Source organism: Chrysemys picta, chromosome 9 (assembly GCF_011386835.1).
Source record: "Chrysemys picta bellii isolate R12L10 chromosome 9, ASM1138683v2, whole genome shotgun sequence".
In the NCBI taxonomy this organism is placed as follows: Eukaryota; Metazoa; Chordata; order Testudines; family Emydidae; genus Chrysemys; species Chrysemys picta.
In genome coordinates, this window is record NC_088799.1 from 95014016 (window position 1) to 95040597 (window position 26582).

The 26582-nt window shown below is 41.1% G+C and overlaps 1 protein-coding gene across 5 annotated transcripts in view; it reads right to left on the reverse strand.

Annotated features, from left to right (window-relative positions):
• AFF2 (ALF transcription elongation factor 2) overlaps positions 1–26582 on the reverse strand; it is a 392067-nt gene that overhangs the window by 248599 nt on the left and 116886 nt on the right. The gene's annotated exons all lie outside the window — the stretch shown is intronic.

Sequence of the window (26582 nt, forward strand, 5' to 3'; positions counted from 1 at the left end):
GCTTATTCCAAGCCAAGGGATATAAATGTCTCTCTGTACTGACTGGCAAGGGTGCTGTAAAACAACGCAGCTTGCGCAAACACACACACACACGCACGCTCTCTCTCTCTCTGGGGAGATGCTGTATATTTTCAGTGTGATATAGCATGGACTGATTACCATCAATCAAGGCCTAAATTCCCAGTCCATCTCTACACATGAGTAGACTTGCTGAGTGATAGGCCAATCTGCCACAATAGTAAAACTCGGTATACTCCTGAGACTTTTAATAGATTAACTTTTTAGACAAGCCAATAGAAATAACCAGCTCATTGATTCAGAAAGAGGTCTCAAAAGTGAAAGCACTTCCAACATTAGATCTTCTTTACTTTTAAAGGCAAGCAGATGGAAAACATTTTATTCTTATTTCTTTATATTACAGTTAAATTTATGTTCCTTATTTCACCATAAATTCAAGACTCCATAAATGTGTATGTTATTTCACTGATTTTTAATAACCTGAAAACCTGTAACAGAAACCTATAATGACCGCATATACTGTAAATTAAAAAAAAAAAAAAGAGAGAGACCTCAAAGAGGTTTCCTTCAAAAGCTGCTTCAGATCAGTGTTTCATTATATATATATATAATGAAGGGACACATCTGTAAACATTTCCAAAGTTTAAAGTATACTGCAAAGGAACTAGCTATGTTATCTATTCTGAGCACATGGTTTAACATTTGTTTATGTAAACCATATAATTGGAAACTCTGTCCATTTTCTGCTTGTGCTAAATATTCTGTGTATAAATACTTTTCATAGTAGATAAATAGGGTTTTTATTTAGGTCTTATCACCTTCATATTACATATTCATTGATTTCTAAACTGCCTTAAACAGCTCCGTAGATGTGAAACATTATGAATTCAGTTTTGGCACCTTGGTATTAAATTTGCATATCAGGTCACGCACCGCTTGACATACATGCAAAATTGCACTGCGGCTATTTTATTACAACCTACAAAAGATATTCAGAAACTGCATGCAGCATCAAAAATAAATTAAAATGGATAAAAGACACAATAGTGGGCCACTTTTTTTCTTATTGTTTAGTAGTGCCTCAAGCCATTTATATGTTCTAGTCAATAAACAAAAGTGAGACTAAAACAATTTTTAGCCTCTTTCTTTTATTAGATTTTAATTGTTAGAGGTAAAACATATTTCTTTCTCTCACTACCAATCTTATCCTAGTTGAGGTGAATTGTTTGAAATCACAGGCTGTAAAAAGTAATGTGTGTGGATCAGCGCTCTGTATGTGTGTATGTCAAAGAGAGTATACACATACTGGGTATTGAGACTCAAACACATGTAGTAACATTTATCTATTTGATTTCATATTTAAATGTTCTCGTAACTTACAGTATTATGCCAAAAGGAAACTTGTATGGGAACTGTACATTTATCTGAGGTTAAAAGTGCATCAGTCAATGGTACTTAGATATTCCAGTGCCCTAGAAAGATGCCAACTAGATACCTTAGACCAGGGGTCCCCAACGCGGTGCCTGCGGGCGCCTAAGTGCGCCCGCGTACTGGCCGGCGGACGAGCATCCGCTAAAATGCCACCGACAAGCAGCGTCATCCAGAGGCGTTGCTCCTGAAATGCCGATTTTCGGCAGCGTTTCGGCGGTGACGCCTCTGGATGATGCTGCTTGTCGGCGGCATTTCGGCGGCAACGCCTATTGACATTGCTGCTTGTCGGCGGCATTTTGGCGGGTGCTCGTCCGCTGCCACGGTCCTCCGTGGCTCATTGACTGGCGCCCGCCAGACGAAAAAGCTTGGGGACCACTGCCTTAAACAGATAATCTGCAGATTATCTTCCAGTAGCAATAGTTACTAAAGGCTTTAGTAAAAATAAATAGAAGAGGACACATTTTCAGACTGTCTCTCACCAGACCTCCATTTCTGTGTCCACAAAATTTCAGGATCAAATAACTGCGGGTACAATTTGGCACCTGCATTCTTTTGTTGGCTGGCCTAATACCTCATCAGGACTGCAAATTAGGTACCGAGATGTCCTGCAAACACTCATGGGCGCAAAGTTGTGCCTGGAATTATTTGTGCGACACGTTGCAGGTGCATTAAAGGAGTTTGAATTTTTTGAAACTCCAGATGGGCCCTAAATGTTTGAGAGTAAAATTCACCAAGTGAGATTTCCATTCTGTGGCCAAAGTGAAGTTTCTAAGGGCTCTGCAGTTCGGACTATGGGGGTGTGAATAGCAGGGCACATGAAAGTGCTGCACTGGAACTCTCCCGTGTGAACAAACTAACAGGTTCCTAGTTTGAAAATTAGGAACTAGGAACCTGTTTAGTTCTCCCCCACAGCATCCACACCAGTGAGTCCCAGTGCAGCACTTTGCTGGCACTGCCATTCATGCAGGCATAGGCTAAGCCATCTCCCATGCTGGAGCTGGTGCAAGGAACCATAATACAACGGGAGGCCCCAGGTGGAATTTTTTCAGACTCAGCCAGAATGTCTTCAGAGGGCTCATGTAGAGTGTCCAATGCAACAGCAGCATTTCCATCCTTTGTAAGGACAGGGAATGCGCTCCCTGTCCTAAGGAAGCTGGGGACTAAGATCATCTTCCTCCCTATTTTAGATAGCAGGTATCCAAGGAGTGGAGCCTGCATTTCCCAAAGGGACTGGCCTCTGCATGGGAGTACAACGGATCTGAGGAATGGTTCTTGCGACCTGTTCCCCATTGCACACCCATTCAGGGCCAGCCATACTTGATCCCAAAAGGCTTAATGCCCTACTCAGCTATCACTTCCTCATTCATACACACGTATCCCAGATATTTACCTTATGTATATGGCAAAGGTGAGTTATGCAGCTGTATCATATTGTATGCTGCCATCAATAACATGATGTGAATGTCGCATCTGGAAAGTTACCTGAAGGGGGTGTATGGTGGAAAGCTGGGAGGAAGATACACAGAAGTGCCTACACCAACTACACCCCACCAAACTGACAAAACTGCCCAAATGAAGGGGATGCAGTGATTAACACACACACCAAACCAATAATCACCTTTTTCAGTACTGTCTTAGTGAAGTCAATCTGACATGCACCGTAGATGATAGAATATCCAGATAACGTAAATGACTAATCTTCACGCTCATAAAAGAAAATACAAGGGCCCAGGTTTTTAAAGTTATTTAGGTGTTGCTCTGTTCAGCATTGCAAGGGCTAAGTGATGTAGGAGCCTAAGTCACATTTTCAAAAGTCACTTAGGCTCTAAGTGTCATTGAAAATGGGGGCTCCCAAGTCTCTTAGGTCTTGCATCACTGAGTGGAGCAATACCTAAATATCTTTAAAAATCTGGATCACCATTTCACCATTATATAGTCTGTGAAGTACCTGCCTAGCTCAAACCTCAGATTGAGCCTTCTTGCCTCAGTATGCCTCAAAACACCAGAGTTTGAGCCCCACAAGTTCCTTAGGTAAAACTCCCATTGACTTGAGTGAGAGGTTTGCCTGAGTGAGGACTGCAGGATTGGGCCCTTCAAATGTATGCCATCCAGCACATTCTTAAAGAAATCGTCAAGACTATAGCAGAAACTTCTAATCTAATCAGAGCCACCATCTTCATAAGAGAAACTTTACAAAAATAGACATACTATGACAAATTGCTTCAAAGCATTACTACAGACCACCGTGCTAAATTCCCACATTCTTAGCAGTTTGTAAAAATGTTTAATTTATGTTTATGTATTCTTATTCAAAATGTTAGTTAACAGCCTGTAGGGACCTGGTAATATGATCCTTTTTTCTTTTTTATGTTTATTAGCTACATTAATGACTGTTTCTGCAATTCTGCTACAAAGACTTGCGTTAATGAACGCCAATTAATTCTGAAATGATTTTAAACAAAGGGTGATGAGAATAACCAATCAACCATGACAGTGTAAAGAGCAAGCAAGCTGCTGTGACCTAATTTTTTGTGTTGATTCTTCGCTGTCAGATCGCATTGCTATTTGTCAAGAACTCCTATAGATTTCACACATACATATTGCAACATTATCATCTTAGAAATGCTGTGTTCATTTGTACCTTGAAAAATGATTGCTTATAAGTACAGGTTTCAATAATATTGACTTGCCCTCTGCAAATACCTGTAAAAGTCAAACAGAGCTGTCTGCCACTGTTGGAAGGACTTTACAAATCTTGGGGCCTGAAATTTTAAGGCACGGGAGCTGGTTTAACACTTGAAATATTAGAATACATAGAAATAACAGAATACATAGTCATCTGTCTTGTCCACCCCGCTTAATTCACAGACATAATAAAGACACGTTTGTTTATTTTTGTCTTGCAAATGAATTACTTAACTTGTTAATTCAATTCACAAAAAAACTAGATATAAAAATAATTTCCTGAAACCAGTAACAAGTTGAATGGTAACACTGTCTAAATACCACAGATATGTGTCAGATGTGGCCTAAAAAGTAAATAGACCACGCAGCCAAACATGATCTGTATGTGTCCACTGAGTGAACAAACATTTAAAAAAAAAAGTCTTCCAAGCCTATTCTAAATTGCAACAAAATGAATTGAAACTAGGAATGGCTGCTTTCATTTTAGCCAACTAGGCACTTGGTGTACTTTTTTCAGATTGTCAGTGCTTGCACTAAAAAACTATTTTAAAGACATTTTAAAGTTAAGATTTCCACGGCCCTTAGACTGCCCCAGTGGGACAAATTCAACCCACATTTAATGGAACTACAATCAGGAGCAACCAATAAACAACTGCAAAACTAACTCACTTTCTCCTCCTCAAAACTCTCCTTTGCTGTGATGCCACCAAAAAAATTTGACAACAGTTACGCTGGTGGTGGGCAGAGACCACGGCCTAGTATGCTGACCAATCTTGTCTTATGGTTTCCTTGTACTCCCCCCGTCTGTCTGTATCCATCTGTGGTCTAGGGTTGCCAAGTTTCTAATCGCACAAAATCAAACTCCCTCGCCCCGCCCCCTGCCCTGCCTTTTCTCCAAGGCCCCACCCCCACTCACTCCATCCCTCCTCCCTCACTCTCCTCCACCCTCCCTCGCTTTCACTGGGCTGGGGTTGGGGTGTGGAAAGGGGGCAAGGGCTCTGGCATGGGGCCGGGATGAGGATTTTGGGGTGCAGAAGGGGGCTCCGGGAGGAGTGAGGGGTACAGGCTTTGGGAGAGAGTTAGGGTGCGGGAGGGGGTTCCGACCTGGGGTGGGGTTGGCGAGCGGGAGGAGGTTCAGGATGCTGTCTCTGGCCGGGTGGCTCTTACCTCAGGCGACTCCCAGAAGTGGCTGGTATGTCTGGCTGATAGGCACAGGGGCCAGGAGACTCTACGCACTGCCCGCACCCGCATGTACCACCCCTACAGCTCCCATTAGCCGGGATTCCCAGCCAATGGGAGCTGCAGAGCCGGTGCTCGGGGCGGACCAGCGCGCGGAGCCCTCGTGGCTGGCCCCTGCGCCTAGGAGCCGGACATGCTGGCTGCTTCTGGGAGCCGTCTTTAGCCCTGCTGCACCACCAACCGGACTTCTAATGGCCCGGTCAGCGGGGCTGACAGGGGCTGACAGGGTCCCTGTTCGACCGGGTGTTCCGGTCGAAAACTGGATGCCTGGCAACCCTACTGTGGTCTCTTGACTTAGACTAGAAGCCTTTTGGGGTAGGGACCGTCTTTGTGTTCTGTATTTGTACAGCATCTAGCACAACTGGGTCCTGGTCCATAAGCAGGGCTCCTACTTGGTATGGTAATACAAATAAACAATGATAATGAACGAACAACTCTGGCCCTTTATGGCTAGTCCCCGCATAGTCCCTCATGCAGTGCTGGGTTCACGGGTTCTAGTTCACGGGTTCAGATCCCTGGGTAGAGCGGGGTGCTTTTGTTTTGTTCAGTTTTACAAGAGATCGTATCACTGTAGTGCAAATGTGTAGAATATAATTAGGTCTAGCCATAGACTAAGCCCTCCTGATGAAACACACATTTTCTCCCATGTACCTAACCAATCCACTGCTGGATTTTTGCTATGAAGGATGTTACGTGCCAGAAGTTGACAGAGGCACCATTACTGGGCACAAACTAGTAGGTCAAAAAGTTCAGCAGCAAGACTTTTAAATGATGTGTCAGGTGAATTTATCAAAGTGGTAATTACTAAACAAATAGAAATAGGCTGAAAAAGACCTGGAGTGTGTCTCCTAAGTAACAATACTGAAGTGTGTAACATTCTGACTGGTTTAAATGCGTAACACTGCCTTCGCCTCCATGGGATGTCTAATCCTGATCAAGAGTTGAGGATTATGTTGTCCTCTGATGGCTGGCCTGCAGAGGGTATAAATCCTGATACCATTAATTGTATGGAGACATTTCCTTCAAGTGATAGGGACCTGTGCATTTAGTGCTCAAGATGGTGTGAGTATTCACCCCATTCTTTGGCTCAAGCAGAAGGGACATGAGATGTGATAGATTATGGGTGTCTGGGCTAGGTTCTGCTCTCTGCTACATCAGTGTAATGACGCCTCTGGTGTCTGGAAGTTTTGTTCCAGATACAAAACTGAGGTCAGCATTTCGGATTTAACAAGAGTTGTTCTCAGCCCATGTCAGGGTCAGATTGTAATCCTTAACCAAGCACCAGCAGAAACAGCAGCAAAGGAAAGCCAGACAAAAGATGAGAAAAGTGAATTGCACAGGCATAAAAATGTTCTCATTCAGCTCTGTTATACAAGACGCACTAAGTTTCCACTCTTCTTAATACAGTCCCTTTTATGGGCGCTGAATTCACCTTTTCCCCAAGAGAGTGCACTGAGGCCCAAATCAGTCTTACTGAGGGACACTTCCATTGAGTAGGAGAGCACCTAAATTTTAGGCTATTTAAACCTAGTGGAATTTTCAGAAGCATGCAAGTTCCCTTCAGTGAGAGTTATCTGCATTTTCAGGGACCTAAACACCTTTGAAAATCTGGCCCTGAGTGAAAAACTGCATAAAGAATTTGACCTTTGCGTTTCAAGTGTACATTTTTTGAAAGCTTCAAAACAAGGATCCTGGTGCCTGCTGATGCAGACTCCAGATACACTCAGGAAACCTGTCCTCAGCAGTGGACTAGAAGATAGCCATCCCATTTCAATCCCTCAGCCCCCAAATCCACCGAAAGCCCACTCCAGGGCAAAAGTCACAGAGCATTCTGAAGCAAGGGTCATCATAATTATATAGATCAATCCCTTGACCAGGCAACACCTTGTAGAAATTTGTAGGAGTTCCTGAATTTGACTCACGTTTCTTTTTAACAACAGAAGATCCATGTTAACATCTAATCCTCCTCAAAGTGTTTATCATGGAAACGCCAATTCAACCTTAACTGTAATGACCACATCTTACAATACAATTTTGCAGATTGATAGGCATTTGTGCAATTGGCCTAAAAATGGAGCAGTTAAAGTAAGCTTCTAACACAATATGAATGTGTCATCACACCCTATATCAAGCAATTTCATATAAAATATGATGTGATATAGAGTTTTGCTGTTACAATACAAAGAATGAGGGAAAACATAAGTGTGATATTAGTGTAATACTGATGATGCCATGCACCATCTTACACTCGGCAAGCTGGAATATTTTTCAGATCTGAGGAACCCTAATAGAAAGATGAAAGATAAAGATGGACTGACATCTTATTATCCACATTTGTGTTTGGTTTGCAAATAATACGTGGAAGTTCTCAAATCCACTGCGTTATTTCAACCAGAAAAGCTGCTGCATGAAACAACAGACATCTCAACCACAAGGAAGCTTTACGTTCAACCTCCTAGACTGCAGGCTTTTCATTGTTCAAGCGTTCATATTGCTGTGTGCATTATACAGCTAACAATGCAATATACAAAAAGGACAAAATGTCAGCCCCCAATGGAAATGAACTCACCACCTTTTGCTAGAGTTCAGCATTCGACAATCAGACTTCACTTAATTTAAATGCGTGCTTGTTAGATCATCAGTCTATTATTCCTCCAGCTTTTTATAATGCTATCTAACATTGGCCAGACATTGCACACCTGGCTGAAAATGTTTCTTTTTAAACAATGCAAGAACTAACCAATGTGCAAACCTAATAATTAAATTACATTTAGCCGCTGGCCATTGTTATTCTGCACTGCTCTCCCACTGAGGGAGCTACAGTGATCCGATTTAAGCAGCAATCTAGCAGAACACTTTTCATTGCCTGTGATTGTTGTGCAGAGTAAATTGGCTCACATCAGACTTGACTCTAATTTGGGTTTTAGAACAGTTAATTTGAACTTAAGCACCTATGGAAACATCGTTAACAGGAGGTTCTGCATTGGAATTCTCCCTGTAGTTACCCTATTTAAAACCCACATAGCAATGATAGCTGCTTATGTGCTGTATATGCTTTCCAACATGCCACTTTGAATATTGTGGGTGTTGGAATAGTTGTTAAAAACAACTTATCAGATATTTAACAGACAACGTCAAAGGAAAAGAACGTTGTTGCACATGTCAGTTTCTGCTACATAAATGCCAAGAGGAAGCGAAGTTGCTTCTTTTTAAAGCAAAAGACATTGCTCCTGTGACAGTGTTGATTTCTATTATAGATCAAGATTAAACTTTATCATTCATTTCCTCTGATGAAGGCTGATTTAGCAAAGTGACAGTTGCTCACTGAGGGTCAAATTCTGCCCATTCTGACATCACCGGGGGCTGTATAAAAGGCAGAATTTGGTTCACCACCATCATTATCCACCTGCTATATTAATTATATTCATATACTAAGTTTTAGTATTATTGGCTCACTAGTTTACGTAAAAGAATATTGCTAGATCAATTTCAGCCAATCAGCAGAATAGAATCCATTGGATTTCAACTGTAAGAAGATTTTTGTTTTGTTTTTATTAAACTTATTAGGTGTTTTGCAGTCTGATCAGCTGTCACAATTCATAATAACTCTATACATCAATAATGACTATACCCCTTATAACAGTACAAATAGAAGATACAGTGTCACTTTTTGCTCTGATAGAGTAAAATCAACTGTCTGCCCTACCAGAAATCAAGTACAGTATCCATATCAAATGGTTACATCAACAATCCAGGTCAGTTGCTACACTGAAACTACAGACATTCTCAAGGAAGAAATATGGGGGAAACCTGTTTTTTTAATATATAACAAGGAAAACTATTTTTAATGAAGACAAGCCAGCAGAAATCAGGTTTCTAGTTGGTGATGCTGCCTAGATAAGACAACTTAAAATTAACTCCACATGGCTCAATAATAAGAAGAGGTCAGTGGTCAAAAAAAAAAAAAAAAAAAGGGAACCTTCCAAGAAATTGGCACCTAACCAAATGTCTGCTACTGTTTCTGGTCAGGGGTGAGGCACATACACCTTGACTCTACAGAACATGGAGGAAACCATCTGCAAGAATATTTTTAAAAAGTGATGGTTTTGAGCTGTATAATGGCAAGGATGAGAATAAATTATACAAGTAGAGTCTCTTGATCTGATCCTCAGCTGATCTAAATCAGCACAACAGCATTGACATCAGTGGAGCAGCACCAGTTTACACCAGCTGAGGATCTAGTCCTATATTCCTAAAAGAAAATCTAGTTTACAGCAGATTACATCCAGAGAAGCACCATTGGCTTTAACAGAGTTAGCCCAGATATAGAACATTGTAACTTGGAGCTGAAGAAATCTTTTTTTTAACCTGCTGAAGAAATTGCCATGATTCCAGAATCTAGATCCACCAAGTTTTTCTTTTTAAGAAGGATGAAGAGGCAGTTTCAAAATTTGCCAAGTTACGCTCCAACAATTGGGAGCAGAAATTGGTCCAAGAAATACACACTAGAACACAATTCACTAAAAGCTGTCTCTTTGCCGTTTTCTATCTTCGGCTGAATAATGAGCATACTATTAGGAGTAAATGTATTTCAAAATATTTAACATAGAAATGCTAATCTTTTTATTTTGCAATTAAAATGTGTTCTTTACCATTTTTCCTCTATACTGATTCTTTTCCCCAGACATAAGTAACATGTAGACAGATACATTGTTTATTTATGACCCCTGTGACAGTTAATGTGGCATATGTGCCTACAATGTTTGACAGATAAAATGAGTTATTTACAGTAGCAGGGTTTATTATGTATGAAGATTGAAGCAGCTATAGTATTTGTAAAGTTCTCAATTTATTTTCCCCAGAGCTTGTTTGAGTGAGGATTGTGGTGTTTTGAAGCACCACACAAGATGATAGTGCAAATACTCGTTCCAATCCAGTCAATATGTAGTCTTCATCTGTGTTAATTTCAGAACTCTTCTTGGTTATTTTATTTGCATAGGACTTGATCCAAAGGGCACTGAAGTCAATGGGTGGCTCTCTGTTGACTTTGGTCAGTTCAGGATTAGGTCCATAAAAAGGAAGAGAAATGTTCTGAAGAACAATCAGTTTCTAACTCACTCTGCTTGTTTGGTGTATATATACAGATGGGGAGGGGGGGAAGGGACGGGGGATGAATCCAGAAAAGTGGTGACATTTATTATTAATCTTAACTTTAATTGCGGAAGGCCAAATCCCCATGTCCCATTGAAGTCAATGGCAATAATTCCATTGAGTTTAGCAGGATTACAATTTGATTGAAATGGAGAAAAAGCACTGATTTCATTTTAACAAAGAAACTCAAATGTTGGGATACTGGATCTCTAAATGATTAGTTGTAGCTACATATTTGGTTTTAAGGAGAAGAGTTCTGTATGAAACAGGTTTTCAAAAAATCTCTTTACTCCATTTTTTCATTCCTTGTGTTTGGATGGTACAGTACGTTGTCAGTCAAAGTGCTGTGGACAATGTCATTTGTAATTACTATTGATTACTATCTTGGGGTTAAACCGGGTGTTTGTGAATTGAAGTACTTGAGTAAGCATCAGAGGGGTAGCCGTGTTAGTCTGGAGCTGTAAAAAGCAACAAAGAGTCCTGTGGCACCTTACAGACTAACCCAGGGGTCGGCAACCTTTCAGAAGTGGTGTGCCAAGTCTTCATTTATTCACTCTGATTTAAGTGCCAATCATACATTTTAAAGTTTTTAGACGGTCTCTTTCTATAAGTCTATAATATATAACTAAACTATTGTTGGATGTAAAGTCAATAAGGTTTTTAAAATGTTTATGAAACTTCATTTAAAATTAAATTAAAACTCAGAGCTCCCTGGACCGGTGGCCAGGACCCAGACAGTGTGAGTGCCACTGAAAATCAGCTCGCATGCCGCCTTCGGCACACGTGCCATAGTTGCCTACCCCTGGACTAACCGATGTATTGGCATAAGCTTTCGTGGGTGAATACCACGAACTTCATCAGACGCATTTTAAGATGCATGAGTCTGACAAAGTGAGTATTCACCCACGAAAGCTTATGCTCCAATACATCTGTTAGTCTATAAGGTGCCATCGGACTCTTTGTTGAGTAAGCATGTTATGCAAGCTTGCTCTGGCTTTAAGAACCTAGTGCTAAAGGTAATCCATGCAGTTTCCATAATAGTACATTCAAATGACAACTTAAAAAAAATTCAAGGACAATTTTCCCAATGCACTGGGACTCTGGAGACCATCAGATCCCAGACATTAGATTTGTGTTCATATTCTGGTTAATTTAAGGTGGCTTTTATATATGTGTGTGTGTATTTGTATGTGTCATGACTGAGTATGGTGTGTATTTATAATATTTAGGATATGCGCACATATGTCTTAATTGTCAGGGCCTCAAAACCTTTCAAGATCTTGCAGGCTGTCCATAAGATCTTCTCTTCTTGGTTTGTTCAAGAATGGAAACAATAGCCCCAAATATCCACTATATCCTCTGCCCTATATGTTGTATGGTGATGTTCAACCAATGAGTAGTAATGTCTTGTTACAAGCATGCAACATTACAATAATGCATACGCAAAACCCTAGGACAACGGGAGAACCACAAATATCAGCAGTTGGGATTATTTTGAAATTCTTAACTTTTAATATATGGAAGCTTTTCCACCAAGTCTCATTAACCCCTAACATAGACAGTCCTTGCTCCTCATCCAGCAGACGGTGGCATATGCTACTCTGTGTGTGTATGCACGTACCAGCTAGCCTGCTACTCAAGCCTGCCTAGCCTTAGACTTTTGGATTGTTTCTCAGACACCAAGAATTGACTTTAAAACCTCACGATTTACTGTAGGAACTCAGCTGTGGCTGGTGCGGGCGTCACGGCCATAGGCAATCCAACTGAGTAAGTTACGTAGGATGGAGTAGAAGAGGAAGAAGTCACATCCAACATCTGTGGATGAATACTGTCCTGACTTAAACAGGATTTAAAACAATAATTTAATTGATGTCATTTCCCTCCTAAAAAGTACAAACAATCTTGGGGGGCTGAGGATGCTTGAATGATCGGCCAAGGGAATAGCTCGAGCTTCTCAGTCTCTCTCTTATGCTGCTACCTCCATCTGGTGTGATTAGGGATGATCAATCAGTCCAAGTCCCACATCTTTCATGTGAATGACAGTCCTGTTCCTCCCCAAAAGTTTCCATAGGCCAGTGGTCCCCAAACTGTGGGGCGTGCCCCTATAGATGGATGTGGGGGGAATGTTCAGGGGGGGCACACAGAGGGCCCAGGCCAGCCCCCACAGGGGGCAGAGAGGGAGCACCACCCAGCCCAGATCTGCCCCCAGCCCACCTCCAGCTCCACTCCACCCCCAGCCCCGCTCTGGCCTCTACTGCAGCTCCACTCCACCCCCTACTCCATTCTAAACCCAGCTCTGCCCTCATTCTCTCTCCGCCCTCATAGCCCCAGATCCTCTGCTGAGCCAACTCGGCTGTAATGGAGAGAGGGGGCACACGGGGATTTCATTACTCGGGGGGGGAGGGTTACAGCAAAAGTTTAGGCACCACTGCCATAGGCAATATCTCCATTTGCCAGATTCATTTTTTTAAAATGGTTTGTCCTATCCTTCTCCCCCCACCCCCATGCTCTGATGAGCCGGTGCCTGTCCTCTCTTTTTCTGCCATAGGATACTGTTCCCTTGCTTTGTCCTCTCTCTTCCAGCCCCAGAGGAAGTATCATCTTTACCTGTCCTCCTTTTGCTCCCTGCCCTGAAGGCAATGAGCCCAGTTTCCTCATGTCCTAACGTGCCGCTCTCACTCCCATGGACTCTAGGGGTTTGTCCATCTGCCATCGGACACAGCTACAATGCAAAGTGGCTCTGTCCTTGTCATAACTTCGGTACATAGTCCTGGGGCATTACAATTGTACCTGTCCAGAATTCCCCATTCTGCAGGGTGAACCCCATTCTATGATACTGAGTAATACTGCTGGGCACGTGGAATGTTATGGATTGACACAAATACAGCTGGGCATCACAGGCAAAAGTGTTTTTCCTTCTTTCTGACAGGAATTAAGCATGAAAGTTGCTGTAGGAACAAAGAGATTTTAAAATAATTGCATAATCCCATTCAATAAGGACAAACAAGCAGCGCTAGTAAGTTTAAGCACTGCTTAAGCAACTTAAAAAAATAATTCCCTAGAGTCTCGCTTTTGATGAGAGTACTGCTGAGAACTAGAAAAGACCAGTTTTGATATTTGTTTTTGCTAGTGGGCAAAATCAAAAACCACATGCAGCAAGAGCCTCCACATGGTCCTATACCACAGGAAAGGAGACAATATTATATAAAAATTCCTTTCTACTTTAATCACACATTTGCCCTATTGTAAAACTGTGGTAGGGAAAGCCTCCCTCATTGCCAAGAAATTAAAACAAAGGCACCATTTTTGTGAAGCTCACAAAAATTCAAGGTTCTGAAAGTTCTGCAGTAGTAGTTAGACATTAGTCCTTGGGCCATACCATGATTAATGAAGAATCTGGTGCACAGATGAGGAATGAAAAAGATCTAGATCAACTATGCTTCACTTAGAGAAGGACACCTTGCTGAGGAAACCTGTATGAGAGCCAAGATTGCTGTAGGTTCCTGTAATCAATGTATGTTAGGCAGCCCCATCCATGCCTGATCCGCAGTGAATGAGTCTCTTAACTCCCAGAGCTAGTGAGGCTTACTCTTTAAACTCAAGCTGTAGACCAGTGGTTCTCAAACTTTTGTACTGGTGACCCCTTTCACATACCAAGCCTCTGAGTGTGACCCCCCTTATAAATGAAAAACACTTTTTAATATATTTAAAACCATTACAAATCCTGGAGGGAAAGTGGGGTTTGGGATGGAGGCTGACAGCTCGCGCCCCCCCATGTAATAACCTCACGACCCCCTCAGGGGTCCCGACCCCCAGTTTGAGAACCCCTGCTGTAGACATTCATGCTTTCAGATCTGTAGGTCTTGAGTTCAATCCCTGGATATCTGCCAAGATAGAGACCATCACATTTCAACTTGCAGAATTACCTCCAGACTGTTGCTGTAGGGCTGAAGTTTGCTTTTGCCTCCTGTAGCAAAGGTGGTGGTGGGGAAAGCCAAGGGTACTCTGAGAATTCAGAGAGGTATCAAGGCTGAGGTCCTCAGCCTTCAACCAGCTCCCTCTGTTCCTCTCGCCTCCCTGGCATGGCAACATAGCTCCTGAAATACCTGATGGTGGCTCCAACTAAAAGACCCCTCTCTTACACAGTGGTTTACTCATATGGAGGGGTGAACATCCAGCAGATTTTTTATTAGACACGTGCTACACAATGCAGCTTGTGGCACCTCCTCTTCCCTACCTCTAGTTCAAGTCCCCAGACCTGTGGGGGAAAAACCCTACCCCTTAATGGGCCTTCTGCCAAGACCATGCAGCAAAGCCACTGCTATCCTCTACTTCACCACTTTGGGGCTCAATATGCTGAATTTGCCTCTCTGAACATCTTGTGATGGCCCATGTTTGCTAACTGGAACTGCAAATGGGCCCTTACATGGTTAACTCAAGCTTCCAATAACACTGCCAAATTTATGAGACAGTCTTTACAAAAAGATGGGGATTGTCTGTGAACAACTTCTCCAAGGTATCAGACACAGCCAGGCTTTGCTTTAGCCTCATGGCTACATGTCTACTAATTCCAGCTATTTGTTTTTGAACAAACATATTTATTGTGGCTAATGCAAGGGAAGTCCCACTCTTCGTTTATGTTTGTGTTCCTCTCTGCAAATTAATGACTCTGAGTGTGCCTCATCCTAGATAGTGAAATGACTCAAGTAGCCAAGAATACAACAAATTGTTCTGGGCACCCAGACTGGAAATCACACATAGAATGTGTTGTGGAAAATCTCTTGCACTATAATGTCAAAGCAGTCCCCTTGCGATGGACTTGGCCTATAGAAGCTACCTCAGTTGCTGAATATAGCATTTCTTTCACATTAAGAGCCACATTTTGGCTGCCCCTGTATGGGCACATAGGGTGGAGAAGAGGTACAGGGAGCCCTTTCCTCTTCTTGCATAGCTGCTGATGGAACAGCAACAAGTAGTCCACTGGTTGTGCTCCTTGAAAATAAGTTACAGAGTAGTAGTATACCATAAATGATAACGGTGACTTATTTTCTGTATATGATCAATACAGAATGAGTTTTGATGCCTGAGACCTATGCTCAAGCCATTGAGATTTTGCCCACTTGGCACAGCATAATCAGAATTCAGTAGTAATGGGAAAACCTCAGGAGATCGAGCTTGGCTAAATACCCAAAAGCTTGGTTGCTTATCCAAGGTCTACATTGGATCTGGAACCCCAAGGTCTACAAAAACTAGGATGGGAATCTTATGACAACAGGCTGCCTCACAAGATTTCCCATGCTTACTGCTAAGGGCTTCAAGCGCATTGTGTGTGTAGAATATTAATACAAGCAAAAATAAACCATTAGCAATAATATATTACCATATATTCAACATGTCAAAATATATTCAAAACTGTAGCAAGTAATTTTCTTGATGACATCCAGATTCAGTTAGATCGTAATACTGTGTATTTACAAAAGCAGCTTTTGCACATTTTAATTTCTTCCCGTCTAATGTGTAACAGTTACCACGGTCTGTTTCTTCTATGCTTTACACCTGCCTCTGGTCCAAAATAAGTCTTGCTAGTTTGATTGTTTAGAGCCTAGTTTTACAACCTCTATTCATGCTGAGTAATACCTCACTCCTCGTTTTGAAGCGAGAGGACAACTCGAGGAGCAATACCAGCGTCGGTAAGGGTGGTACGATCTGGCCTTTAAACAGCTACCCCAATTCTAATCTGGCTGTATTTTACAGATCACTTCTTCACCAACAGGGATGTACTGTTGTTCTTTGCCAAACTTGCATTATTCCATCTGTAAAGTATTTTGGATCAGATGTTTTTATGTTTTTAGAAAATAGGAAAAAAATAATTTATTGCTGCACGGAAGTAAAAACTATAATAATTATATTTAAGTACAACTTGACTAGGATTTGAAAAGACTTTCTTATATTCTTAGGTAGAGTCTGTATAAACCCAGTTCTATTCCACACACAGTAAGTAACTATTCAGCTGGCATGGAATATCAATATAAATAATCTATAGATAGAAAAACTTCATCCACTGGCATAGGCAATGGGGTATCCCCAATATTTACTGCCAATTCACTGCCTGTTGGCTATCTTTTCATAGTGCCATTTTTGCAGGTACATTAGCCTGACTCCTATAGAACTTCTTGAGAAAATTTAAGGAGAATTTTGCATTATGAAAGATTTGCCAGTCAAGGCTCTAAATGAATGTTCAGTAACAGATGAAGAAGTTCATCCTGACATGAGCAAATATAGAACCATCTTGACAACTTAAAAAAACATTTTTTTCATGATTGGCAGGGAACACATTCATCACTAAACACTACACACATGTGAGGCTATGAATGTCACTGGGAGATGCATCCATTGCATCAAGGGATAGATCCAAATTCAATGCTATGGAAGTTAATGGAAAGACTTCCACAAGCGGGTTGTGCCCTAAATTCAGTCAACAAAGAGCCCAATCTTGCAAACAGTTCCACCTGTGGACTCCTGTGTGGAATCCTATTGAAGTCAATGGATCTGTGTGCAAGAAAAGCTCTTTGTTGGCTTGAAATGTTTACGTTTGGCCATTTTTGAGTCATTAGCTATTAAAGAAGATTCCAGGATTGTCACTCTGGGTGTCACTTTGAAATTCAGAATGTCTGTTGAGTCAGCATGAAGTGAGGGAAACAGCTGCAAGCATGGCTGAGAGCTCTTTTTGTTCAGAATATCACCACGTTCACCCATCATTGGATTTGTGGTCTGTTACCATCCCATTTTTAAATTGTCAGCCATTTCCGAATTACAGAGTGATGGCGTGGGCCTTCAGCTACGGTAAGTTATGTATCTATGCCATGCCAAGAGACCGAGACCATTGTGCTATCAGAGGTACCTCAGCCAATCACTAAACGTATTCTACACCTAATTTGCATGCAAAGTGTCCAACTGCCACCGTTCTTACAGTACGGGCTTTCAGCTAGTAGTATGGCAAATAAAATGGTTGCCTGAATAATTTTTTTGAATAAAAAACATTCCCCTACCTCACTGTGAGTCACATTTTCAGGGCCTAGGTATATGTGTGTTGGGGTACAATCTCTCCTTTCTCCTGATACCACTTACAATACGAAGTTTCACCCCAGAAGGAAACTGTTTGAGAAAACTACAAACAGCTGAAAAGAAGGGTTCAGAATAGGCCATTCTCAACTGTAATGCACCAACACAAACAATATATTCTCAGCGGAGCCCCATCCTATGGTGCTTGAAATCCAAGGGAAATGGGAGTTGAGAATGCTCAGCACCTCACTGGACTGAGACCTATGGGCACATATAGGTCCTGGTCCAAGTCATATAGCCCTTATTCAGGGAAAGCTCTTATTAGCATACGAGGAAGCACTGAATCCAGCAGACAGTCTGAGAATCACAGAGGTTTTTTAAAGCTTATTAAATTGTGCATCTTTTCTTAAGTGTGTGTGTGTGTGTGTGTGTGTGTGTGTGTGTGTGTGTGTGTGTGTGTGTGTGTGTTTTAAAAATTAAATTCCATATTTAGGAAAAAAACAATCTCCACATTTATATTTAAAATATACGCAAATGTAAATGGGAGCCTGGAAATTTACAAACAGCAGAAGTAATTGCCTGCTTGTCTGTGTGGATTTAAGTGTCACAGCTTGCAGTTCAATGAAATATAACCCCATGAGTTTACACATCTGGGGGACATAACGATGTGAAATTATTTTGAGGAAACATGGAAGGAAAAGCAGCATGTACTGTTCTAACTAAAATATGTTTAGACTGGCAATATTAATGGGGATTTAAGCTTACACTTAGTATCGCGGACTTCTCGGCTCTCTGGGATGTTTACAGATCCAGTGAAAAAAAAAGTCCATGCGTCTGGAAAGTGATTGCGTCTGCAATTATTTTTCCCTCTCCTTCCCCCTGATTCTTGTTCAAATTGCTACTTAGAGGACAAATTAAAGAGGCAAATTTAAAATCAACATCAGTCCAGTTCCTAATCCCTGTTCTCAGGACACGGGGCGAATCGCCCCCTCCTCGTCCCGTGGAAAACCCAACAAGAGAGGTGGCTTGGGTGAAACGTTCCTTGCATTTCCCCTTGCAGTGTTTCTACAAATTCTTCTACTCTGGGCTGTGTGTGGAAGGCATTACCCATCGCTTCCCTCCAACTGTCCAAGAAACAGGAGGGGCTGACCCTTAAATCCCACAAATGTCAGGGATCATCCACATGGAGCATCCCTTCTACCAGCACCAAGCCTCCCTGTGCCCTCTTTGGCTCAGAGGCCGCATGGAAACAATGAATGGCATAGCCAGGGAATTCAGCACAGGCAGCTGCCTCTGGGACTCCCTTTAAAAGGGCGGAGCAGCTCAATGCAAAAGGTAGTGCTGCCTGGACTGAATTAAAACTTGTGCAGACCCCACATAAGGCGTGGGGACATGAGGCAAGATCCCCCTGTTTATCTAACTCCCACACCAGCTCACTCCTTCTGCATGCTTGCAGAGCTCATTTTAGGGCCTTGGGAATGGTGTGGGATGATGCCATGCTGACCAAACCTGACCTTATGGGGGATGAGGGGAGATGATCCACGTACAGAAGGCCCCCACCATATGCAACTTGAGAAGAACAAAACAGGCATATTAATTAGAACTCATTTACATATTAATTCAGTTGGGTTATTCTCCTGTTCTCACAAATCTCACCATGAGTAGCTGAAACCCAAAGTGCTGCATCAACCCGATGGGAATGTAAAGGCAAAAGTGCATCTTGACTATTCACCACAGGAGAGCTGATTTTTCTAGCTGCTAGATATTGCATTACCATGATTTTCAAAGGAGATATTTTAAAACTTCCTTTTGGCTTCGGACAAAACTTTTTTTCATTTTTTACCCTTTAGCTCTTGCTCTATTGAATGAGAGAGTGGTTTAATTGTTTTGAAAATGGGAAATGGCATGATTCTCTCTATCACGTACTACTTTGGCTTGTTTTATTACACAGTCTTAAAATGCACATTTTATTAGGGTGACCAGACAGCAAGTGTGAAAAATCGGGACCGGCGGTGGGGGGTAATAGGAGCCTATATAAGAAAAAGACCCAAAAATCGGGTCTGTCCCTGTAAAATTGGGACATCTGGTCACCCTACATTTTATAGTGCTTCACATATTTACATCTACCTATCTAAAACACACAATATTGCAATATATTATGTTGCAATTAAAAGCCTACAATCTAAATCTGATATTTCTTCACTAATTTATTCCCAAGCCAATATGTATTTTAATGTTCCAAACCGTTGCTAATTAACACATGGAAATATTTTAACATGGATTTTGATTAATTCCATTTAACAGTCTAACCAGTGCTAAAACATATGTGGTGTGTCATTTCTTTCTTTTGAGGAAGGCATTGGCATTAAATCTTTCAATCTTCCTAAGCACCAAATGCTAATTTCAGGAAGATTAAATAACAGACTGCAGCTACGGTTTCCTTTCTTTGCTTCCCAGAAGGTAAAATGAACATATTTATGTGGGAGGAATTTCTTTACTGCACAAGCCAAAATGCAGAAATTAGATTTTTTTTCCAACATTGCTAATACACTTGCAATAGCCTGCCAGCTAAAGAACTTTAACCTATATCTGCAGTTCATGGATAGTTGCCAAGCTATATGTTCAACTTTCTTTCCCTTAAGTATTCCCATATGATGTTTTCACCTGCAACCCCTAAGTGCTTTTCCATACTTGGATCAGAGACAGCTAGCTTAATAGTGGGATGACTGTGACTATAAAGCTAGAAATACTCATATAAGACCCTCCTCTCGTTTTCATACGTTGAAGCTATGTTATAAGCAAATAATACAGCATGGCCCAAATGGTTTCAAGTGTGTGCAATTCGGCATGCCTCCGAACCAAGTGTGCCAAATGTGTGACATACGCATCCAAAGGTACGAACACATGAAAACTTATTTGCACGTGCAAATCCCCAATTTATACACATTCACCAGGTATTCCACATACATCTCAGGAGTGTATATTCAGTGTTCTATCCATCCCCCTTTCGTAGCTGGTCCAGGGAACTTGAGAGACTACTACAGGGAGTTACTCCTTTAGCTGCAGTGGTAGAAGTTCATACTTTTAGTGCTGAAAGTCATGGGGTCAGGCCCCAGTGATGGACTCTCAATGGTTGTTATTACCCATGCAAAAATCTGTGCATGCTCTTTCTCCTGAACGTTAAAAAACACGAGCCTTCTGTGTTCCCAGACTATTTGCAACCTGCAGCCACAGTCTGTTTCCTGTGCTTTTCCACAAAGCAAGAAAGATAATATAGGGACAAAATCCCAGAAAGTAATGAATGGAAAGGATAGCAAATATGTACAGTCGTATTTTTCAAGCCATCTGTGTGTTATTTTCAAAGGTTTGAGTTAGATAAAGTAACATTGAACAAGGCATGTGGTGCAATTTTCAGATTTACAGTGATGCCATTCTACAAAAGGCCAAACTGCTGACATCAGATAGCTTGTAGTGCTCCCAGTATCTTTGGTGGGAAACATGCATGTTCATTTGCGGGCAGAATTTGGACCAAAGTAAATATCTGCATCATTCAAAATACAAACATCTGAAAGACTTGCACCTAAACATGTTTGAAACCTGCTATGTTTCTATGCCGTAGTTTCAGAACTCACAAATATTACGTATTATTTAAAGCAAGACATGTTCTACAGAGCAGTCACATTTTGTGCCAGGGTCTCAACTCTATGACGCCAGTGGGTGTGGTCCCATAGGAACGGCTTGGTCAATTGAGGATCACCCAGATTGGTGTGGGATCCAGCCCTGCCCCAGCAACGCCCTCCCTATTCTGACTTGCCCCCTATGCCAGAGGGCAGGGGATGCAAAGCTGGTTATTCCAACTTTATGTCAGCACCTTGACTACGATAGGAGTATCCAGGGAGTAAGGTATTACTCAACACGAACAAGGGTGTCACAATCCGGCCCTCAACAATTAATTGCTTCCATATGGCTTGGTTATGTCTTCCTTCAATTAGTGTGGGCAGGTAAAAAAAAAAGGGTGGGATTATAGTGGATTAGGAGATTCATCCTTAGGTATGGGGAGGCAGCCATATCTCCATACTATTTTGCACTCGTACAGGACCTTTCTGCCAGGGATCTAAAAATGCCCAACAAAGGTGGAGCAGTCTTATTATCCCTGTTGTCCATAAGAGGAAACACGCAAGCACTGAAAAATAAAGTGATTGTGTCAAGATTACACTTCAGAGCTGTGCAGACCCTAGTATTCCTGACTGTGGGCATGTAGGTGATGCCTCCCCAACTTTGTAGAAGGTGGTGCAATGTGGGTATAATCAACCTATTTCTTGAATGAACCATAAATGGCACAAAAGGGGGAACAAATTCTATTAACACCCAGGGACTGTTTTCCCCAAGGCTTTTTGAGGTCACTTTGTTTTCTGCCACCTCTGGCTAGGCAATTGGAATAATAATATTTTCTACAATTAATTTGGACCAACTACTAATGGCTTACAATTGCCATTCAATTTGGAATTGGGGAACCTCAAAGGGTTGGAGATTCTTGTGCTTGAAGTCGCACAAGAAGATGTATTCTTGCAGGAAAAATGGCATCTCTGCCTCCAATCCTAGGCAGAATTCAGAGGCACTGGGAGGAAAATATCACTGTGTGAGAAAAGCCATCCAACCCCCCAAAACATTGGGTATGGAGGTCAGCTTTTTCATCTAAACCTGTTCACTCTATCTTACAGGCTTGACTCTGTATCCAATGAAGTCAAATGCAAAACTCCCATTGACCGCAATGGTACAGTAACAATTCCTAATGCCCATGATTGTCTTTGTATTTCCTGTTGGAAATAGATAGGCCCTAGCTGTGCGATTTCCCCCTCCACTATCCTTACCCCCCCAAAATACCCCTGCTAATGACAGTCCCAGCAATAGGACAGTAGCTTAACAAAGCAAGAAAAGGCCACAATAAGAGGTCTTCAGACGGTTGGCGTCATATGTTCCTCATTTAGGAATATCTCAAAAACATTACTTCTCACAGCATTTACAAATGAAAAACACATGGCTGTAACTATAATACTGCAAGAAATAGTGCTCTTCTGGTTTGTTTTTGGCCTCAGACTTTTGAAATATGAACCAAGTGAGGGGATTTCAGCTTAATGCTTGATTCAGTCCATTATTCTTAAACCCCCAAAGTTTTGAAGGAAGAGTGAAGCTTGCATTTGAAAAGGCAATGTGCCCACAAATACAGTAATGCACTGTATTTGGCAACCAAAGCCCAATGTATTTTAAAGGGGAGTTAGTTACCTAAAGGCTTTTGCCTTCCACTCAATTAAAAAAAACCAAACATATTAAGCTGGCTTTGGGTGCCCATAAAAAGTTTTATAAGTCACAGATAAAGCCTCTTGCATTTACCATTTGGGTTGAATCAATATGGTTATCTACCTGTCAATTTTTCTTGCTCTTTAATGCAGAAAGTGAGCAGCTTGTTTTATAGCTAGCTTACAAAGTACTAAGTTAATCAATACATCCAGCGATAACAGGATGATGTGAAACACATATAACAAAAGCCTATCACTTTGCTGTATAGTGAACCCGTCAAAATATTATCCTAAAAGTCATGCGAAAACAGAAGTTCTCCATCTTCCATGACTAAATGGGTGGTGACAGTGGGGTTGTCAGTCTTTCGGATGTGTTCATAGTGTTGCGTTTTGGGGCAAAATTCAGTATATGTTTCTTATTTTGCAGGAATATGTAGTCAGCTATGCAGAGATTCTTGGGAACACTGTCTGAAGAGTTAAAACTTTTCTTAATTACCCCAGATTTACTTGGCCTCAAAACAGTCATTGGAAACTCTTGCATAGTTTGTACTTGCATAGTTTGTACAGTGCATATGATTTTTCACAAGCTTATCTGGAAACTGCTCCGATGTTCCCACAGACCCGAAAACCTCTCGATTTAGTCAATGTGCTCAATAATTTGTGTTCAAGCCCAAACTGAAATGTACAGGCTTACTTTCAGCTACCTCAAGCTGAGTTAGTCAATTTGAAATCATTTGTAAGCATCTGACTCAAAGATTTAAATATACATTGGTATATCAAGATTCTGGATTTTAACACAGCAACGAGAGGATCAGCTGTTATAGTGATTTCTAACCCCTACATTTTCAAAGAAATGCATAGGATTTAGCCACATAATTCCCATTGAGAGTTAAGTTGCAATCACACACCATCATACCACTTAAATAGGTGGAATTCTGCATACAGTACAAAAGCTCTCTCTGAGTCTAGGCTTGCTAGTATTTACCAAGAGTAATGTGCAAGCTCAAAATTAATATATACATATAAATATGGAAGAAAGAGATCAATACAGAGAATGAGAAAAAGAAGATGTGTCTGAAATGTATTTTAACTTCTGTGCCCATGTTGCCAACTCATTGTCATGGGTCTCACAATATTTGGTGTTTTTCACAAAGTGCTAGCACCTGGAGTCACGTGACAAAATTTGACTCTAATCTTTCATTAAAAATAATAAATTTCTAGCCCTTGTGGTTGCAGAGTAAAGCTTGAAAACATGAATCCTACAGGCTTTGAAGGTAAATAAAAAGGGCCCAAAATTTATTTATTTTTGAAATCGTGATTTTTTTTTAAGCCAACCTAATGAGTTTTTGGAGCCTGACTCGTGATTTCTGAATGTTTGTCATAGGCAAGACTGAGCGCTATTAGTTGTGTTAGGATTTGAATTCATCATATTGATGTTCTAAGAATTTTGACCTTGACAATGAGAAAACAGTAATTAAGTACAGTGAAGTGATGTTAGATATTTTATCTATGTTCACACCCAAGAGGAAAAGCAAAGGACTGAAGGATCCAGCAATCACCAAAAAAATCCCCAAAGGATATCGCAGACACACAGTGTGCCTGATTCTTCCCTTAGCAATGAATGAACAAATGTCTGTTAATTGTAACCGAGTTGAGGGCAACATGGGCCCAATCAAGTGACATCGAGCATGCTATAAAATTGACCACTTCCTCAAGCATAGCAAAGTGCCTCCAGGGCACTAAACATTCTATATAAAGCCATGATAAATAGGACCATATTTTCACAGTGGCCTCAACCCATCCTTTAAATCTCTGTGCCTGGCCAGTCATTTTTGTGTATCAGAGTTTTAGCAGAACCAAATCCTCTGATTTGCATGCACAGATTTGCATAGCCTGCTCTTGCAGAGGTCTATATGCATGATTTGCTCACACAAAATTAATTTGTTCATATAACTCCAGGTTTTGAGGTGTGCAAAAACTTGAGAACCCAAAAACTTGGCTGTGCCTTCTTGGTGGGTGGATTTACAGGCTGGGGGACGTTTGAAAAATTGGCTCTGAGTATCCAAGGGAACCTACAGATCCAACCATAAGAAGCACCCCAAAAAGGCAACTTTCCTACCAGTGGTTTGAAGGGGGTCACCACCACTTGCAATGTTATTAGCATGGAACCTCGTGGGGCAGAAATGAAATTGTTTCAAGCAGATTACAGCTGCTGGCACCAGCTAGGGAAGGTTCATAAATTGACATGCACCCCCAAATAATCATAAGCCTCCACATCAATTGTATAAAGATTACAACCGAGTCCCCCTCTGCAGTCATTCCAAAAATGTTATGGGTTTCACAGTTGTGCCCTGTCAGTTCTGATTAAGCTTAAACTAAACCAGTTATCTATAACCTTGGATTAGAAAGAGTTTTATTGCCAAATGTAAGGTAAATTACATTCAGAATGCACATCAGTGGAAAAACATACGGGGGCAAAGCCTGCAGTCCTTACACAGGGAAAATGACCTTAAATCAAGTGGAATTTTGCCTGTGTGAGGACCATTGGCTTTCGCCCATGCCGCACATTCTAAATAGCAGCAGGAAGTCATTCCTGACTGCCGCATAGCTTCACGTTTTCTCTCCCTCTGCAATTCATTGTTCGCTTTTATAACACACGGACTGTTTTAAGATTATTATCTGTAGTCACTGCTGAAGTGACTTGAGTTTACTATTTACCCCATAATAAATGAAGCTAATTATACCCACAAACTGTTCGCTACGCAGGCTATAAACCAAAGCAGCTATAGCCACAAATTCACCACATAACTTTTTCATCTGGGTGACGACCAGCCTTTCCATTAATAAAAACAAATGGTTCACATCAGTTGTATTTAAAGCTATACCAAGAGATTCTGGAGGAAACCCTGCCTTCATTGAGATCAATGGCAAAACTCCCACTGACATGAACAGGGCCGGATTTCACCCTCCTGTGCTGAACGTAGAGGAAAAGTTGATACCGGGTGTAAGCCTCATGTGCTACTACAGAGAGATACTCCATATTAACGCTGCACTTCAAAGTGTGCTTATTGACTCATTGTTATTTTAATAGAGAGCAGAAGTGAATAAATGTATTTGCCTTTGCACCATCATTATTTCTTTTATATGCAATTATTTACTTGCCAAACACCACTAGCGACAAATTGCAATAGAGGATGAAGCTATCTAGATCAGCAGATTTCTAACCTAAGGTAAAAATAAACAGAAACATCTGTAAAGGAATCTTGTACAAAGCTACATTTATTAACAAATACATTTTCTAATAAAATGCCATCTGCAAGCAACCCTCAGCTTCCACTTGATATAAATAGGCCTTTTTACTGTTTTCAGATGCAGTTCCCAGAAAAATTATTCCAAACTCTACTGCAAAACACATCAGTCTTTGTTGCTGCCTGGAATGTTAATAAATAACATCAAGTTTTTAAACAGTCAAACAAATTATTGGCTCAAAACAATTATTCCAATAGGAAAAGCTGACCTTTTCCAATAAAGCGTCTTAAGAATGAATCATTCTTTATTTCTGGTATAAAAATATTAACAAGCAGGGAAGTAATCGTGGGGAAAAACAGAAAGCTATGAAAATCCCATGTTGTACCTCTGTTCATGCATGTTCTAAAAACCTACCTTGCAATGGTTACTGCTTTAGAGCAACTGTGAATA